This window comes from Cynocephalus volans, chromosome 1, assembly GCF_027409185.1.
Source record: "Cynocephalus volans isolate mCynVol1 chromosome 1, mCynVol1.pri, whole genome shotgun sequence".
Classification (NCBI taxonomy): Eukaryota; Metazoa; Chordata; class Mammalia; order Dermoptera; family Cynocephalidae; genus Cynocephalus; species Cynocephalus volans.
The window spans coordinates 242,581,120-242,600,987 of record NC_084460.1 but is presented as its reverse complement, the minus strand read 5'-3'; the positions used below and the strand labels follow the sequence as shown (position 1 = coordinate 242,600,987).

Here is a 19,868-nt window from a genome sequence, read left to right as displayed (position 1 = left end):
ATTAAAATTAGTTTTAAAAGAGAATTAAGTTGGCTTGCATGAATGTATACAAGCCAGAAACCTGTTAAAAGGCCCAATGCCAGTACAATCTCACTTTTATGCCAGACATCATTATTGATTGGCAGATTTATTCTTAAATATTCTCCCCCCACAATCTTTCAACAATTTTAGTTTCACTTCGGGTGTGTAGATGTTGAGAGTGCATTTTATGTAAATACATAAATTTATACTTTTGTAATAGACTAGAAATCAGCATTTTTTGAAATCAGCATTTAATAAATAGTAAGACATAAGGCACTGAAAAAAAACTTGCTTTTTAAAAAATAGCTATTGCTAATTTTTACAGGGGCCCCAGTCATACTCTTCAACTTGTGCCTATCGAACAATCAATATCCGTACAGTTAACTCTGAAATCTTTAAGTTGTATAGAGAATCATAAAGCAACATTGAGAAGTGAAATCTTTAAGTTGTGTAATCATAAAGCAACATTAAAAAGAAATATTTTTAGCACCATACTTCTTTCTGTTTTTAGGAGTGTACCTGTGTCAGTGGCAGAGCTGTAAAGATGGTCTCTTTTGTACTCATGTTAAATTAATCAAAAGATCTTTCTTCTTGCTCTCCCTTTTTAAAAAGCTACTTTCAGGCCTCGCAGACATTTCTTTGGCGTTGCAAAGATCTAAGCAGTAGGATAGTATTGTGGAAGTGCCAGTTCAATGCCATATTCTAATTTGGTGTCCTTTGATACTCTCTAAAACGTTAATACAAGGTTGTTGAGATTTTAAGGGTTGAAATTATTTCTATTAAAATTGATGGATTTTTATCTATAACCAAATAAAGGAAAATCGATGAAATAGAATATACCATAATATGGAGGATTTTCCCTTAGAAGCTAGTCGCTACACTGTTTTCAATTATGGTGACATACATAGTTGAAGATATTTTACTTCTTTTTGGTAAGTTACTTCAAACATAATTACATGCTTATATCATAGACTGTACCGGCGCTGGGAAAAAGAAACCCGAAGATTCACTTCCAGTAATAGCTTAGAAAAATTCAAACAAAAGCCCTTCCGAATAAAGGCTTTCTCTTTTCTTTCTTTCAGGACTGACTTATCTCGCTCTCCCTCTTAAGACGTGTAGGGGTTTTTGGAGGGAGGGGGGAGGTTAATTACCGGCAAACTCCGCCTGTCGCAAACCTCGGCTTAACAGAAGCGCCCCCTCTCAGGCTTCCGGGCAGCCAGAGGGTGGCTTGAGGAGCGCGCCTCCCTTCGCTTTACCCAATCTCCCTACTGAGGGCCGGGAAGTGACAACAACGGAGATACCAGGATCCGGGGACTGCACTCGGATGATTCATCCTGCTTTCAATCCAGCCACTCATAGTTTTTCCAGAGCTCACCTTTCCTCCCCTCTCACCGCCAACCCCCTCTCGCCATCTCCACCTCCACCTCCTCCAGCGCCCCAGTACCCGCACCCGCGCCCGCCTCCAGCCGGCCGCCAATCACAGCCATCCACAGCTCCAAGATTGCCAAGGCAACACTCCTTTGGCCCTCTGGTCCCGCCTCCTCCAGAACGGCTTCACGCCCCCTCCAGAACTGTTTCCCGCCCTTCGGGCCCTTTGTCCAATCATCAACGCCGGATTGTTCTTTGGTTCCCGCCCCTCCCATCCCACCCATCTTAAGACCCGCCCGCTTCCTTAAGCCTGACAGAATCACCTGACCCGGAGGCGCTCCCTCTGCAGGAAGGCAAGAAGGGGCGTGTGCGTGAAGGGGAGCGGCGCAAGGAAGGGGGGATGCCGGGAGTGGGGCGGGGAGAAAGGTTGTCAGTCCGATCTCGCGAGAGAGGACGGAAGCCTGTGGGAGCCCGTGGCCTTTAAAGTGCGGTTCAGCCCTTTCCTCCCGGGGTAGTTTGTAAACACGGCTGTTCTTGGGGCTCCCGGGCGACCGAAAGGATCATGAACTAGTGACCTGGAAAGGTGAGTAGTGATGGGGAGAGGGCCGCAGTACTAGAGACTGTAGGGATACAGAGAAGGAAGGTGCTAACATGGCGACGTCGCTCACTATAGTCCCCACCCCCCACTTCCCATCACCTCGAACGCTCCTGCCGCGGTCCCTAGCCCTCGGGGCCACTGGGGCTGTGCTGCCACCTCAGTGGCCTGCGCAGCGTCGGCTTCAGGAGCCTGACCGGTCGGGCCGGACCGTTAGGTAACTGGTGTTCGTTGTCTCGGCCCCTCCCTCGCGCGCGCTTTCCTGAGGAAGAGGAAAAAGGCATAACGGCTCCGCTTAGACCCCTCCCTCCGATTTATCTTGCCCTTCTCTGGTCAATTCAGACGTCCCTGGGGCGCTCGTCGGTCCGTCGAGTGCGCGGGGAGACACCATTCCCTCCTCACACCCAGGAAGAGGGCCCACTCTGGTCTTTCCACCGAGGACTCAAGCGGTTGAGGACTGTGTGATGGTGGCGGGAGAAGGATCGGGAGGCGCGGCTGAAAATAGGGTCAGGGTCTCTGGCTGTGGTGGAACCTGATGGGACGGAGAACATGGGAGCGGGAAGTCTCGGCTTTTTCTGTCCTTTCTGCCACCCTCACACACCCCCACCCCCCAATTTTTCCCGGTGGGGCGGTGCTGCGATGTGGGTGCAGATTGATTCTGGCATTTTCCCCCATTTTTTTTTTTTTAATCTCCTTGGGTGGACAATAGAGCTTTTCTAGGGAGTGATAATCTGTGCATTTCATCAATGCTCTAGGGACTAAAGCAGAAAGGTGGGGGGGGGAGAAGAGAGAGAATGAATGAGAATGAGAATATATGTGTGTATGTGTTCTCTATGTTCGTTCATTAAACTGAAGCTCGGAGGAAGGAGAGGGAGGAGGAGCTGGGGACTATTTTTCTGCCCCTAGGTAATGTAAAATTGTATCCTTAATGGAGAGTCCTAAAACTGGTGAAGCCAGGAGAAAAGCTACTGTGACTGTGAATATGATGGAGTGAAAGAGATTACTCCTGATGGACCTTAGGCTTACTGGCTAATTCCTAAATTATAATGTGAAAGGTGCAATTTCTTAGGGATTTTAAATTATGGAGACGGTCACAGTGCATACATTTAATGTATATACTTGAAATCAGAACACAAACTGAGCACACTTTTTGTACAGTTTGAAGAAATTCATAACTACTGGCATTACCTTTGTCAGTAATAGCCGTTCTAGGCATAATCTTTAAATAGCCAGATAGCCTTGGTCTATTTTACCAAAATTATGAAGGTGAGACGTTACTTATAAAGCGTGTTTAAAAAGTTAGCCCTACAGGGTTAAGTGCCCTAAAATACAAACACAGTAGCAGTTTTATCTTGTATTTAAACTTGTTTCACTGACTTGAAGAATCTGCTGTAAACCATTTTTTCCAAAACTGTGGGAACAATAATGTAAAGTATGTTAAAAAATATATAGATGCCCTTCTGGAGGTCAAGAAAGAGTTAAGAAAGTTCATGAATCTTTAAGGCTATCAATAATTGAGTTATAGTTAAAAATCCTAGTCTTTGTAAAATAACTTCTAAGAATCTTCCAAATTTACAGTGATGTGTATACTGTCTTCCTAAGACAAGTTTAATCTTGATTCGAGAGGATGCTACTGCCATTAAATTTTTTAAAATTATTTAAAATATAATATTGTGGTATTATATTTGTATTTTAATTATCAATAAGGAGGACCTTTCCAGTACTTTTTTGTGTGTTTAAGGTACCTAATACCTTCTGTAGATCTGATTGCATTTACTGGAAATCCTTTTTTAAATACCTTATTAGAACGTTTATTTCTTATTTGGGACACTATATTATCATCTATTAAATATGTAACCTATGTAACCCAGAAATTCTTGCATTTGCTTTTTTATTTGCAGTATTTGTTTTTTATTTTTAAACTAAGATAATAGGAGAAATGGTATGTCAGCTCTTTAACAAATAAGTGGAGGGGTTTTTTTCATTAGTATGCAGGATTTGGAAGCTATATGAGTATCATTTGAAAATGATACGCTGTACTGATATCAAACATCTACCTATAAATAGAATTAACTCAAGAAATCATCTACATTTTTTCTATCTAAATTTTTGTATTTTGGAAAACTCGAATTTTAATGATTTATATGTTCTCTGCTGGTAAATTGAATCGTTAGATAATGTTAAATCAGATAAACAACCCCACCATACATGCTGTTTCCACTCATTCTGTCTTCAAGCTCTTCCTTCCAATATGAAATATGTCTATAAGCTGGCAAATGTCCTTAGAGAAGATAAAGTAGTTGAAGTCTCTCATTTAAACCAAATTTTCAACAGAAACTCCCTTGCTTAAAACCCAGTGAATAACAATAATTGGCTATTCAACTGATCCTTATAAAAATCGATACATGTATTACTATTCTCTATTAAAGTGTACTCTGAAAAAACCACTTTGTATTGTTATATGGTCAGTAATTTAGTATTTCTGTGTTTATTTTATACTCCCACCTATCCCTTGAGCCTAAGAACGTCTAAAATGCTGCATGTTTTCTTTATGTAAATTTTTAATGTTGAAGTAGTAGTCACCTATTTGTATCTAAGGGAAAACACAAAATATTTTATTTCCTTTGTTCTGTTTCTCAAGGTTAAAAAGTTATAGTAAGGTATAGTTTCATAGAAAACTAAGGAAGAAATTTAATTTTTCATAGAAAATTTAAATTAATCAAGGCCATCAATAATTGTAATTATTTTGCATATAAGTATATTAAATATATAATTATAAATATGTGTTTTATGTATTTATTATATTTCTTTTCAGTTATTCCTGTCGACAACCTTGAAACTCTTGTATTCATTTTCAAGTATGTTTAGGTGATGCTTTTGTGGGGAAGAGGAAGAGTTCCCTAGGAACTTAAAATTTGTGGTGGAAGTTACTTCCTTATGATTTTCATAAATCCATTTGAGAGTATATCTCATATTTTTTTCATATGTGCCCCTTCTCCTGAAGTCAGTTTTTTTCTATATCAAATTCGTGTAGCATGTTCATATTTTGAGATGATTAAAATTGTGACACTATGATTTCCATGAAACCTAATTATCTTTTCATCTATTCCACCAATCCCACTATAATGGTTCTAGTGAGACCTTTATTTCTTCCACATAGTGGAGGAGATTATGATTAAATTAAAATACCACTGTTCTAATGTTGGTTCTTTTGAAGTCTTTACTAATTATTCAAATAATGTAACTACACCATCAGTTTTCAATCACAGTGTTGAGAGTCATTGGTGTCTTATTGCTTGTAAGGTGGGTTTTAATGATTGTTGAAATATGGGTGTTGGACTGAGGTTTATTCCTGTAGTAACAGCACTTTAACTGACTTCAATTTTGACATACTTTGAGGGGAGAAAGGGTGAGCTTACCAGTGTTGAAATGGGAATTATATATAACTTATAATCTATCTTATTTGTGCCCGCTTAAAGGAGAAATTTTTACTGAGGTACTCTCAATAGTGGTGATGACTATGGATTATTGTAATTCTTGGAGAGCTGTGAGTTTTGATTTCTATTTTCTTTCTCCTTTTACAACAAATAAGTTGTTAATGAGGAGGAAAAAAGCAATGATAGATAAGTATATTTTATACATCTTCCTTGAGCAAAAATAATGCTATGGATATTGTATCACGTCACAGAGTCTATTACCAAATCTAGAATGTTATTAGTAAAAATTGGCACTAGCACTGTTCATATTCATAACTATTAATCTATAAGTTCTTTGTATTTATATATTTCTAATGTTATTCTAATTTTAAACTATAAGACAAGAAATTGCTTACCTTACATTACCTAGGGATTAGAGGTCTGGTAATAATGAAGTTTCACTGTAAAAATAAAGTGTAACTTAAAAATTGGACTACAGATATTTTTATTAAGGAATGTTTTTGAGATACTGGGAAGATTTCACTGTTCACATACTCAATACAGTCAAGAAGTCTGTGATGTTCTTTCTGTGTTCCATCAACTTTGAGGAATTTCATTAAAACTTAAGTATACTTTTGAAAATTGTGATGTACATGAAGGACATCTGCCATGTCTGCTGTAAATGGCAAAAAATAAAAACTGCTGCTTTCCTTATTAAAATTGGGCTTATATTTTTCTTACTAAGGGATTATATTTTTTCACTTCTGAAGAGTTTGATTTCCCTGTATTGGTGAACTGAACGTTATATAGCAAATAAATCTATGGATAACATCAAATCCATGGTCTAAAGATTAACATAAAAATCTTTTGTCTGAAAGTTAAACTAAATATGTAGTTCTCAGTTTCTGGTCTTAAAAATAAGATAGTACAAGTAGGTATTAATTAAGCATTAAGAAAATGTATATTTAAGATCGAAGTAAAACTTATAAACTTAATAAATACTATGTATTTTACATATATTATTTTCACTTATTCTTTTTAACAACCCTGAAATGTGTATTGTTCCTTACTGGAGAGGATCATAGTGAAGTCATACCATTTGAAATTTTCCTAATATAGGAACTCAAAGATACTTTTAACATTGAAAGTGAAATGAAGTCCTACTGGGTCATGGCTACAAGTTTTCAAATTCCTGGATTTATGTTTGTTATTATAACCATATTGCTGTTTCCAGGATGAGCCCTAGGATCATTTCTTGCATTTTGTGGTGCTTGTCCAGGTTATAAGAAGGAAGTTATAACACAGAGAAAACTCTGGGTCTATCAAGTGCTACTCTTGAAGTCATGGGGCACAAGTCCATCATGCTGGTACTTTAAAATTTTTGCTCACTTTATTCCTGCCTCACAGATTACCATATACATAGCATCTTAAAACAACAAATGTATTATCTCACAGATTTTGTAATCCAGGAAGGCTCAGCTGGGTCCTCTGCTTAGGTTCTTACAAAGCCAAAATCAATGTGTTGGCAGAGCTGCATTCCTTTTTGAAGTCTCTGGGGAAGACATCCACTTCAAGGTTCATTCAGATTGTTGGCTGGATTCATTTCCTTGTAGTAATAGGACTGTCATTCCTCTTTCCTTGCTGGCTATCAGCCAAGTGCTAGTCTTTGCGCTAAGAAGCTAAAATGCTTTCCATGTGGCCCCCTCCAGTAATGGCAATTCAGGTTCTAAGAACTATCTGACTTTCTGTCTGAATCTCTCTGATTCCAGATGAAGAAAGTTATCTGCTCTTGAGGACTCATTTGATTAGATTGGGCCCATCTGGATAACCTAGGATACTCTCCGTTTAGGCTCTTAACCATTTTACATCTGCGGAGTCGCTTTTGCCATGTTATATAACCTATTCACTGATTCCAGGGATTAGACTATGGACATCTTTGGGGGGGCCATACTGGCTCCTACACTCATCTACTCCTGAAGAGAAATTTGATAAACTGTACCCCTTGCATATTTCTAAGTTGATTTCTAAAACTTTTCATCATAAATTTAAATAGTTGAAGAAAGTATAATTTCTGGCTTTTCTAGATATTGACACCACTCTTTTATAATTACCTAAATACCACAGTGACTTGATATTGTCATTGGTTTTAAAAAACAAACTTGAATTGATTCATCTTTAACAGCTGGAAATTTTCATTGTTCCTTTTTTCTTATTAAACTGTAATTTTTTGCCACCTCTCCAACATAATTTTATTTGAATCCAGTGTATTTTAATGTTTCAAGATGTTTTATTGATGACCTTATACTTCTTTGTAACAAATATAAATTTAACTTTTCAAAATTTCTTACTGACTTATCTTTTTTTCATACTCATGGATCTCCCTCTCAGGATAATATAGTATTTCAAGACTGGAAGAGGCAGTCATTTATAAAAATTTTTTGGTTCCCATCATCACACCGTATGGTATATCTGAACTCAAAACATTCCTAAACATGAGGTAGAATGCCATTCGTAAAGCCATGCTTTTCCTTTTGCAGGAATATTTATGAGAGAGAAAGACATAAGCCTGGGGGTTAATAGTGCTTTGATTAATGGAGGCTTTAAGACACTCATACTTTAAATCATGCATTTGTTTTGTTTCATTGTGGTTTTTCCAACTGGGGGCAATGCATTGTAATAAGATTTGGGATAGTGAGAGGTTTAGTTTCTTTTGAAAAGTGGGAGAAAGAGGACACAGCAACAGTAAACAGATCATTTTTAGGAAAGCAAACAAAGGGAAGTTGAAGATACAGAAGTTGATTTTCTTAAAACTTGTCTCGCTCAAATATCCCTTGGAAAGCCTTAGAGTACCTTCAGTAATAGTACCTCAGTTTGAACACTGCCACCTTGATAGACTGTCCCCCTCCTGCCTTGCTCCTGTCCTCCCACAAGGACAGAAGCCCACTTCTCTCTATCACCGAAGATTGCCTCAGTGTTTGTTAGACTCTTCTGAGTCTATGCCCAAGAGAGGATTAATTCCTTTCTCACACTAATGCCTACCTTTTGGGCCCTGTTTCCTGGCACAGTATTTCTTTTACCAGGATACTTGCTATTAACAGTGTTTGAACATTCAGTGGAGATCCTACCCCCTACCCATAGGTTAATTGTATTTAATTATAAGAATTACATGTACAATAGGTAGGGTAGTAGCAGTAAAGGAGAAATTCCTTACATCTGTGCCTTTCAAGTTACCAAAAAAAAAAAAAAAGACATTATTTTTAATGTTTTTCAAAGTTTGGATGATAATCTCTACATTGCATGTGTAAGATGTAGGCAGGTACAGCTAGCTGGTTTGCTTAATCTTCCTGCCTTTTGCTTGAAGTGACAATAATACCAGAAGTCTGTCTTGCTGTTTTTTAGGGTTTTAGTTCCTGATCTTTTGTGAGCAACTGCTGAAATAAGAACACTAGTATCTCTATACAAATTGAAAAACGTAAACCATGCTTAAAAAAAAAAAAAATCTTTTTCCAAAAGAAACAATTTGTAGAAATGTATTTCTACCTAGAAGATGTGAACCTTTACATTTTCCCACATAGCCATTTGTCCTTTGAAAAGCTGCTCTATAGTCCCCATTTAACATTTTTTATAGCTAAATACCCTATTTGAGTCCTTTTTCCTTTTAAGGAACAGCCTGTATATAAAACAAAATGTTGTCAGCTTTGAAATGAGACCGTTTCTAGTATCTGGTGTTCACATCAAAGTTTTAGACATGTCCAGGATGTTTCAGCCAATCTTATTCAAAGTAAAGTGCAGAACTTCTTTCCAACATTCTGTGGAATAGGAAATCTGTCGAGTTCATACATGGTCTAATAATGGGAGCTCAGCCCTGAGTTAGAGGTAGAGGAAAAGTCTCCATCCCTTTGACCAGGATCATTTCCTTTTTCTAATGTATTTTGATAATTGAGCTTTCTGCCAAATTCTCAACCCAGTCTCCCCTTGGACACCATTACTTACATAAATGGTTCTGTATAATCATTTATGAGTTTTTGTTGACAGTTTATGTGAGTTTACCCTGCCAAACTATAACAATTTAGGTTGTTTCTTTGCTCTTACATTGTCATTTTGGTCTTCAGATTTTTCTGTGTTTCCTCTGTCACTCAAAGATTGGCCTTGCATATTTAGAGAAGTACTTATGAACTTAGGTCTTTCTCCTTGGCCACTGGCAGGGCCTTGAGCTTTTGAAAGCTCCCTTCAGTATACTGCTAGGGCATCTCTATGAGGAATCCAACCCTCTTACATTTTATAATGAAATGAGTATGATGACAGAAACAACTAATTGTCCACCAATCATTCATTTTCTTCTTTTTCCTTATTGGTAGATATTGCAATTTTATCTAAGCTAGCAATGGCCATATGACTAAGTTCTGGCACATGGAGTGTAAATAGAAGTTTCTTGTGAGATTTCTGAAAAGTTTTCTTAAAGGGAGGCTATGGCACATCTCCCCTTTTTCCTCTTGCTGTTTGATCAGCAGATGTGATAGCTAGAACTTGAGCATTTATTTTAAAACCACAGAGAAGAAGCCATATGTTGAGGATGGCAGAGTAACAAAATAGGAGGACCCTGAGTTCCTAATGATCATGGTTCTATGCTTCCTATGTTTACATGAGAAAAATAAATTTCTGAATCATTTAAGCCATTGTTATTTTGAATTTTCTGTCATTAACTGCTGTGCCTAATCCTAACTGATATAGATATAAAAAAGTCAAGTTGTTTCCAAATAAGCAGCACATTAACTGGTACTGGTGGATGTTACAGTTCACTGCAGCAGTAATATACAAGATGCAGCAATGACACAAGAAAGCTATTAATTTCCCTCTGAGAATTTTGATGCTCAAATTCAGCACTGCCATTTCACCTATTATCTATGACACCCCACCTCCCTGCCCAAGTCTGTTATGGTAAAAATCTTCATTTTCTCCTTAATCAAGGTTCCGTTTCCTTCCATCTTTGAAACTATTTTACCTCTGATAGATGGTAATGTGCCAGGAGTTATGGAAGGCCACAGGATAAACATCTTCCTGGAGCATTGAAGATTTTGGAGGGAATCTTAATTTTTGTATTAAAATATATGGAATGGAAGGCAAATTCACATACAATTTTTAAATATAAATTAAAGGAAACATTTAAAAAATTTCTTTATGGGGACTAGCCAGTTAGCTCAGTTAGTTAGACCACAGCACTATAACAGCAAGGTTGCGGGCACATGTTCAGATACCTGCTGTGGCCAGCTGCCAAAAAAAACAAGCTTAAAAAAAATTTCATTATGGAGTTGAACTGCATGAGGTCTATTTGTTTAGATCCCACAGGCTAGAGTTTACTCTTTTCTGCCTGTTCTTTTCCCTAGGATACTAGATGGAAACTTAAGAAGCACTGCTTACTTGATAAGAGCTAAGGGATTCCTGGCAGCAGAGTGAATAAAGCTCATGGCTCACCAGCTGGAAAGGTAGGAGATTTTAAGCTTTTAATGCAAAAGTGTTCTTTTTATTTTGTGATTGTCTGTCAGATACTAAACTTAGTAGATGTTTCCAGACAGCAATCCTCAGAATACTAGTATCTTACCATATTGATAGTATTTAGTAAAAAATGATTCTGAGGTTCAGCAACTTTAGATACGTCCTTTGGAGATAGAATGCATATCAGCATATAAAAGCATATAACTGAAGACTTATGTTAATGTGTTTAATTTTGTTAACCAGAAATCCTTAAACTTATCTGACTTAGGGAGCCCCCTGTAGCAAAGAGTCCTGATATAAATGTTCCAATTCTCCTAGGATTTTATGAGTATGGTAACACGAGTTAATCCGTGAGATATTTTTGTATTTCAAAAATATTTTGTGCAAAAAGTTTACACACTCTAAGGCTGTACAAGCTAACTAAAATGTCAAATTTATTTCTTTTTGGATAGAATTATATCAACTAAGTTTATTACCACAGTTGTCTCATGCTGATCAGAAACATTAGTTGGAAGTTACATAGTCCCTCAAACATACCTTTATTGAATATCTACTATGTGCCAGCCACAGTGTGGTGTTCGATATATATAGTACAATGGCTTTTGATCTCAAGCCATTTACAGCTTTGGGAGGTAGCTTCTAAAAATGGAAGGGAGATATCAATTTAATAAATGTGGTCTGGCATATAAAATCTTTCAAAACATGGTGGTCTAGTGATGGACTATGTCCGATATATCAAGATATATAAGCAAATTGGCCTATGCTGTTGTACCTGAATCTGGAGGTTCACATCAAAAGAAACTATGCATAAATGCAGAGTTACTCTAATTCTGACAGAAATTTGGAAAATCTAAATGTATGTATATTTAAAAAGTAAAAAATTTTAAAGCAAGTATAAGGAGGAAAGGATGGTAACATGATGATTTTTTCTTACATACTGATATCTGCATTAAATAATTTTAAGCTACTTAACTAACTTAAATGTTCGAAATTACTGAGTTGGTTAGAAGTATTCTCTGTAAAATATAAGTTCCATGAGGGCAAGAACTAAGTCTGTATCGTTGTATCCTAGAGTCTAGTACAATTCCTACTCTATTGCATGTGCTCAGTAATGTTTATTGACTGAATGACTAAGTAAATGAGAGATCTGAATCTCAGGGTAGGAGAGTAGTGGATGGACTGCTACTAAGAAAGGAATGGATGAGTGAGAAGTGAGAGAATTCTAGGCTGAAGGAGGAAGCTGACTAAAAGCCTGTATAACTAGAGTCTGAGAATAAAGTATAGCCTAAGAGTAGGATGGAAAGCAGCAGTCAGTTCATGCAAGGGTCTGAAAGTAATGTTAAGGATTTGAGGCTTTATCCTGAGAGTATTTTTCTTCATAACTGGTCCTTCTCTCTCATTTTGACTAGCACTACTTGAGTTCAGATCATCTTTCTCTTGAGTTAAGCAGTAGCTTGTGCTGGTTTTCTTATGCATAGTGTTGCCCTCTCTAATCTATCCTCCATACTTCTATCAGTGATCTTGCAGCAATGCTCCTCTAATTACCTAGTTCACCTACTTAAAATCTTTCAATTTCTTACAGCAGGGTTAGGCAAACATTTTCTTTAAAAGAGGCCTGATAGTAAATATTTTAGGCTTTTGGGTGACTACGTATGGTCTGTTACATATTTTTTCTTTGTCCCCACACCCATACCCCCATATTTAAAAATGTGAAAAACGTTATTAGCTTAACAGTTTGGCCCAGGGCCATAGTTTATAATCTTGGGGGAAGGGGAATATAGGGCACAGGATTGGTAGGGGGGTGAAAGTGCAATCCAAACTCTTTACCGTGGTATTAAAGGCCCTTCAAGATTTGCTTACTTCTCTGGCCTTACCTCTCTTCCCTTAACCTTGTATCCCATGCTTCAGCCATCAGAAGTTCTTAGAGATCCCTCATGAACTCTGCTTTATTGTGCCTCAACATGCTGTCTCCTCTGAAATATCCTTGACTGCCTCATGCCTCTTCCTTTGAGAAGACTCAACTCAGGCATTACTTCCTTCAGTAGCCTTCCCAGGCCCTCTCCAGGGTTGATGAGGTACTTGGGGAATAGAAACTCAATCAGATAAATTCAAGTTTTTTTTGTTTGTTTGTTTGTTTGTTTTTTAAAGGGAACTTATCCTAAGGATACTCCAATCACAGAAAACATAGTTGGGCATCACAAAAACTACTTTCTGCATGGTTTCTTATCTCTGTTTTTCTGTGCCATCTCCATTCTGGCTTTCATAATTCCTTATCAGTATAAGCATGACAGAAAATGTCTACCAGTCCTAGGTATGACTTTGAGTTTCTTGTGCCCACCTTTGTTTGACCGATTTTTCTTCTTTTTATAATTTTCTTGAAGAGGTAGTCTGATTGGCTTAACTTGTTAGATGCCTTCCTTGGCTCACCTGAGGCAGGTATGTCAGTCATGGATATTTAGGGTTGCCCTTTACTGCACTGTTGGCAGATCAGGCTCTCTAAGAGAGGGCAGTATGGGTGCTGAGGAGAGATGACTAGCTCCAGTAATACTCCTTATGTTCAAATAGCATCTGTGTTTATTTTTATCTGTACGTGGGTACTTCAGAAAGTTCGTGGAAAATTATTATTAAAAGATAATATGAATCTTTCCATGGACTTTTTTGAGGTACCCTCATACATATATCACTGAATTATTATTATTTTCACTTGTTTGACTTGGTTACTAGTCTGATTTTAAGGGCAGGAACTGAATCTCTTATTTTTAATGTTGTATTGGATACAAAATAGGCAGTCAAATGTTTTCCAAATAAATTTCATAAAATAAGTGATTTCTATTGGAAATATTTGAGAGTGCTGTATTTTGTATGTAACATTTAATATTTTCCATATTTTAGAAATTTGCTTTGAAACTTGAGTACATGCTTGAGAGGTAAGAGTTTGCCAAACATTTATAGTTCTATAAATAAGTAACTAGAAGATTGGTCAAAATTGTTCAAATTGGTCTGAAATTCACATTTCAGAATCTAGAGATTTCTAAAGTTAGTCACCAGAAATTTATTGATTCACCCTTCCATTTTTGTAGATTCATTTACCAGCACTATTTTCTTTGAAGTGAATTGGTGTCTTTATCTGTTTTTGGTAGAGATCTAGGAAAAGCAAATATTTTTAACAACTGAATTATTTGAATGATAGAATTCAAAATGGCATACAAATATTGATACTACAGCCTAAAGGATCTTCTGTCTTGCTTAATATATTTAACCCACATATCATAATAAAAAAAGGGAACAAGGGAACTGCCTCATAAGATAATTGTGTCATATCACCCTTTGAGTTTTTATTTAGATTTGTGATTGTTCTATTGTAGTGTGATTCTGTTTACTCTTAGCCTTGCAGTACAGAATGTAGTTTTTCTGTTCCTAAACATATCTCATAACATGAAAATTATAAACCAGAAACAAACAGAATTGTTAGACAATCAGTATATTTTGTAGTGTTTTTCTCATAACTACTGCTAAAAGCTATATGATGCTAGTTATGTAATGGTTATATAGTGAACTATTATTGTGCATATTATTTACATACAACTTAAACTCCTTCTATAAGAACTTTTTATTTTTTAGTTCAAAAGTCTTTAAGAGTAAATTGCCAATATGATGCCCCATTACACCCCAATACCTTATTTTCTTTAAGATATTCTCCTACAAAACAACAATACAACTGTGAAAGTCAGAAATTAACATTGATGTATGTATTTCTTCCGTCTCATCTGCATATCACATTTAAATTTTGTCAGCTGTTCCAATAACATCCTTTATAGCAAAAGGATTCAGTCTAGAATCTCACATTGCAGTTATTTGTCATATCTCGTTGGTCTTTTTCAATCAGAAATAGTTCCTGAGTCTTTCCTTGACTTTAATAAGTTGGACACTTTTGAAGATTACAGGAGCACAGTTACTTTGTAGCATTTACCTCAGTTTGGGGTTGTGTAATATTTCTTCATGATTAGATTCAGGTTGTGTATTTTTGGCATGACTGTCATAGAATTGATGCCGTATATGGTATTCTTAGGGGCACGTGATTTTGATTTTTCTTATTTCTGGTAGTGTTAACTTGGATCAGTTGATTAAAGTGACGTTTGCGAGGCTTTTGTAGTGTAAATTACTCTTATGCCCTTAGTGATTAAACTGTATTTTATAGGGAGATACTTTGAGACAATGTAAATATCCTGTTCCTTATCACACTTTCCAGTGTGGATTCATGGAATCCAATTTTATTCATGAAGTGATCCATTACTATCATAATTTTTTTTGGTTCTCAAACTGTCCACTTTCTGGCCAAATCTGTCAGTCCTTCCTTATTTTCTGGCACAAGATATTCAAGGCCCATTCTGTGCTTTCCCTGTCCCAGCCCTGTAATCAGCCAATTCTTCAAGGAGCCCAGATCCCTTTTGGTGAAAAATGGTATTTAGACAGTGAGATCTGGGTGCTGCTAAGTTCTTATTGCTATTGGGGTTAACAGTGTTCCCAGGCCCTTTTGGTGGACACAGCTAAGGAAATATATGAACATATATGCATATGTATACACACATTTACATCTGTATTTCTGTATCTTTATTTCTGTATTGAAAGTCATGAGTTCACACCAGTATCTCCAAATATCACCTAATACTAAAGGTCATTCTATATTTATAATTCCCTTTACCTACAGTTTGAATTCACTTTTTCCCAGCACATCCTTGATATATTTACTTATTTGATCAATCCCCATGTATGTATATAATGAATTGCCTGTTGCTCCCCAGGCCCTCTGCTCCCCATCAAATAGATGTCCTCCTGCTTGGGTCCTGACATCCTATGCTGGACTAATGGCAACCTCTCTCTTACCTCATGTGGATGCCTCCTCAGCCCACTTGGGCATTGACATCTCCTATCAGGCTGCCTCCTCCTCGACACAGAGAAATTTCCTCAAACAACTCAGACTTCATCCCATGCAAGGCTGAACTCCTCCCTTCAGTCCAGTCTCCATCATCTCCATCCCCCATGGACATCTTTCTCACCCTTCCTCGGCTTAGACACTGCACTGGGCTGCCCACGGTAACCTGTCTGAGCTACAACCCATGCAGACTCCCTTTTGTTTGTTTTTTTTCTGGAGACTTGGCTTTTATATTAATTTTAAGTTATAAGAAATGTTTTGCCATTTAATTTCTACCATTTTCATTTGTTCATCTTAAAGTGTTTTTCTTTAGTATTCCCTTTTCTTTTTGGCATTTCATATTATGTGTGATTCCACTTGATAATGGATATGTCTGACAACTTTAGAAGCTCCAAAAGAGTCTTTCTATACTGATATTTTTAAAAAGTAGTTTACATAAAATTTCTATATAGTTGGAAGGCACAGAGTGGCAGGAGAAATTGTCTTGTCTCATTTCTGGCTGTAAGTCATTTCACCCTTTCGTACCTCAGTCTCCTCATTTGTAGAGTGAATAGTTAGAACTAGGTCAGGAACAAAATGAGGTACATGATCAGAAATCTATGTCATAAGAAAGAGCCTATGATCTATATTCAAGAGAGAATTTTGGACTAACATTTTATTTTTTTTAAAATGGGCAATGGAAACATTTCACAGAGAACTACAAATAACCACTATATATTTGAAAAAAGTTCAACCTCACTAGTGTGTCATGATATACAACTTTAAAATTACTATTTTTACTAATCTGACAAAAATGATTATATCGTATCCACTGCTGGTGTAAGCGTTGAGAAATGAGGTCTTCCTATACTGATAAAGTAGAAATCAATACTGCATTTTTGGAGGACAGTTGATAATATAAATCAAAAGCCTTAAAAATATGCCTTAAATTTAACATAGCAATTTCATTTCTAGAAATTCATCCCGTGGAAATTATAACAGTTATTGCACAAAGGTTTGTCCCAAAGATATTCATTGATGATAAAAGTTCATTAATGGAGTATCCCTGTGATGTCATATCCCTGTAATGTCATATCCTGTGATGGAGTACTATATAGCCATTAAAAATGACATCTTCTATTTAATGACATTACTGTTTAATGAGGTGGCAGAATTTAGATAATTGCATTTTAAAGGAAGTTGTAGTACTGTTTTTACAATTTTTAAAGTTATATATCTCCACACATTGACAAGACTGGAATATGAACTGTGAAATGTTAATAGTAATTATCTCTGAATGGCAGTATTCCAGGTGACTTTTATTTACTTCTTTTTGCTCTTCAGTATTATTCTAGGAGCAAATTTAAAGTTCTTTACAATGTCTTAGTTCTGTAGGTATAATTTAGTTTATATAATCAGGAAATAACAAGTGATCATCTAACTCCAACTAAAACTTTAGCTTTAAGGGTTTTCTAGAATTATGTAAGATTGGTCATTTATGCAGGATACCTAATAGAAGAAATTGCTTTGGCCATGTTGTCACAAACAAAATTTAAGTATAAATTTAAAAAGTTTGAGACTCTAAAATAAAATGCTACACTTACAGCAATAAAATAGAGAAAATATGAGGAAGATATACATGTTTATATGTGGAATTGTCTTAGAAAACTGGAAAGAGGAAACCTTTACTTTTGTACTGATCTATTTCTGCAGCAGAGCACCAAGCAAATGCCCTCAGTTCATAGGATGTTCTTGTGCCTGTATTAAAATGGCTGGTGTCTATTATGTCATAATACATTGTATAGATTTTTTCCTTTCCTTTAGAGTTTTCAGGGATTTACTTTTCTCCTTCATATTTTCTGCCCCACCTCTTTCTCTACTCTTAGGAGCAGTTGATATTTATTGCTCTTTACCCCAGAGCAATTTTTGGTCATATTTCTCATTTGAGGTTGAGAAAATTGTTCATATGGAGGAATATTCATTTTTTTCCCTGAAGTAACATATATAGCATACATGTTAAAAATTTTGTGGATTCAGATCTGAAAAATATTTGTGTAGTACCATATTGGTTCGTAAGAACCATGTGCCCAGGTAAAATTTTAAAGTGTTAGTAGTAAAGCTTCATGTTGGATTTACTTTGGAGGAAGTGTCAGAGGCACTTTATTAAGCCACTGCTTGAAGAGAGACAGAGAGCAGGTTGCCATTTCAAACCTGGAAGACATGCTGAGTTTTTATAGGGTGTGAAATGAAGAATCCAGCTCATGATGGGAAAGGAGGAAGAAAAACAAAGTAAAGTAAGTTTCATTCACTTAAGTAATTATCAGATACCATTTATGGTCACTAGCCATGGTCTTTGACTTCATGCAGGTATGGCAGATTATTTCACAAACTTTGCTTTCCACACTTTGAGTATATTTTTTTAAAAGAGATCAAGGTAGACTTTTAGAAACAGTTTTTTGAGGTATAATTGACCTACAATAAAATGCACATATTTAAAGTGTACCACTTGATAAGTTTTGACTTATGTGTATACACTCATAAAACCATCACCACAATCAAGATGTGATTTATTCTTCACCATCAAAAGTTTCCTCATGCCCCTCCGTAGTAGTGTGGGTCCTATAAGCAAAAGCATAAGCAACACAGAAAGCTTAATAGGAAAAAAATTCAATTTGTGTTATGAGGAAGGTATCACAAAGAAAGTATCATTTCAACTGGGCCTTGACAATATAATATCAAAGAAGGCAGACATTTATCTAGGAGGGTATATTTTAGGTATAGTGAAGAGAATGCAAATTGAGGGTCATTTTTCAGAGGCTGACAAGCAGTCCGATATTGTTAAAATGGGCCATGGTGATTGGAAATAGCACTTAGCAGGAGGTGAGATTGGAAAGAAAGGGTAGCTCAGATTGTATCTCTTTAAGTATGTATATTTAACCCCTAAAAGATTGAATCTAATAAGATTTACTAGGTGGATAATTACGTTTGTTTCTAAAGTGTTCAGTGATAGTTTTGATTCTTAATTTGGGGTTGTAGGAAAAGGAGGTCTGAGTTGAATGCTTGATTAGCTAGTGTAAGCTTCATCACTATCCTGGAAGCTCCATGAAGGCCAGGTACCTATCTTAATTCACCACTATATCCTCAGCATCTAGCACAAAGTATCTAGTGCCAAGCACAAAGTAGACACTCAGTTGTTGATTGAAAGAAGAAAAGGGAGAACTTTGGCACTAGATCATGAGATGAAGGAAGATAAAGAAGTGTTAGGAGAAGAGTTAAAAGATGAGAGGAAACCAAAGAAGCTGACTTCTTTTAGATTTTTCCTGGATCCCTCCTATGTGTTCTCATGACAGTAATTTTCCTACCAGTATAGTTTGTAGATGTTTGCCAGAGTGGTGTAGTGTATTAACAGTTCTCTACCTGCAGTCATTGACTTTCCTAACAATTTATAGTTTGACATAGCCTCTTTTCGAGGTTTCTGTTGTGAGCATTATTTCCAACCTTGCTGTAAAAAGGAGATAAACCTGTATTTAGAGGCTTGAGACTCAGATTAACAAAGAGATAACATTGAAGCCTCCTAGAGGAATTATTATCATTTATTCTCAAGGTGTTTGAAATGGTGATATTTACAGCTACCTCAGATAGGTATTCAAAATGGTAATAAGGGAATGGGCATTTTTATTGGTTGGCCAGGAAATAGGCTGCTTTGTAGGCAAACCTGTTTTGTAGGGGAGGAACCATTGTAGCTGTGGGAGAGTAGACAAGATTAGAGAGAAGGGTACCAAGGGGTTAACTCCCTTAGAAAGCTTTTCTAGAACTATCAGATTGGTCCTTGCACTATCTCTGTACTCTTCATAGTATTTTAACTCATATTACCAAATTAATTGAAATTATACTTCTATATTTCTCTTTCTTCTGCTAGACTGAAAGTTTCTCAAGTGCAGGGACTGTTTTGTTTTTCATCTTTGGTGTTTTCATATTGTTGTTGATTAAATGTTTCTTGAACTTAACTAAGCTGGGCACTGTTTTAGGTAGTTAACCCAAAGATAAGCTCCTTGCCCTCATC

At 36.5% G+C, this 19,868-nt stretch overlaps 1 protein-coding gene across 1 annotated transcript in view; it reads left to right on the top strand.

Moving 5' to 3' along the window:
- Nucleotides 1-1,834: 1,834 nt before the first annotated feature.
- The window catches only part of ATF2 (activating transcription factor 2), an 80,887-nt gene continuing 62,853 nt past the window's right edge, over nucleotides 1,835-19,868 (top strand). Inside the window, exons 1-2 of the mRNA XM_063098094.1 lie at nucleotides 1,835-1,972; nucleotides 10,785-10,883. The gene's annotated coding sequence lies outside the window, so the exon portion shown is untranslated. The remainder of the gene's footprint in view (nucleotides 1,973-10,784; nucleotides 10,884-19,868) is intronic.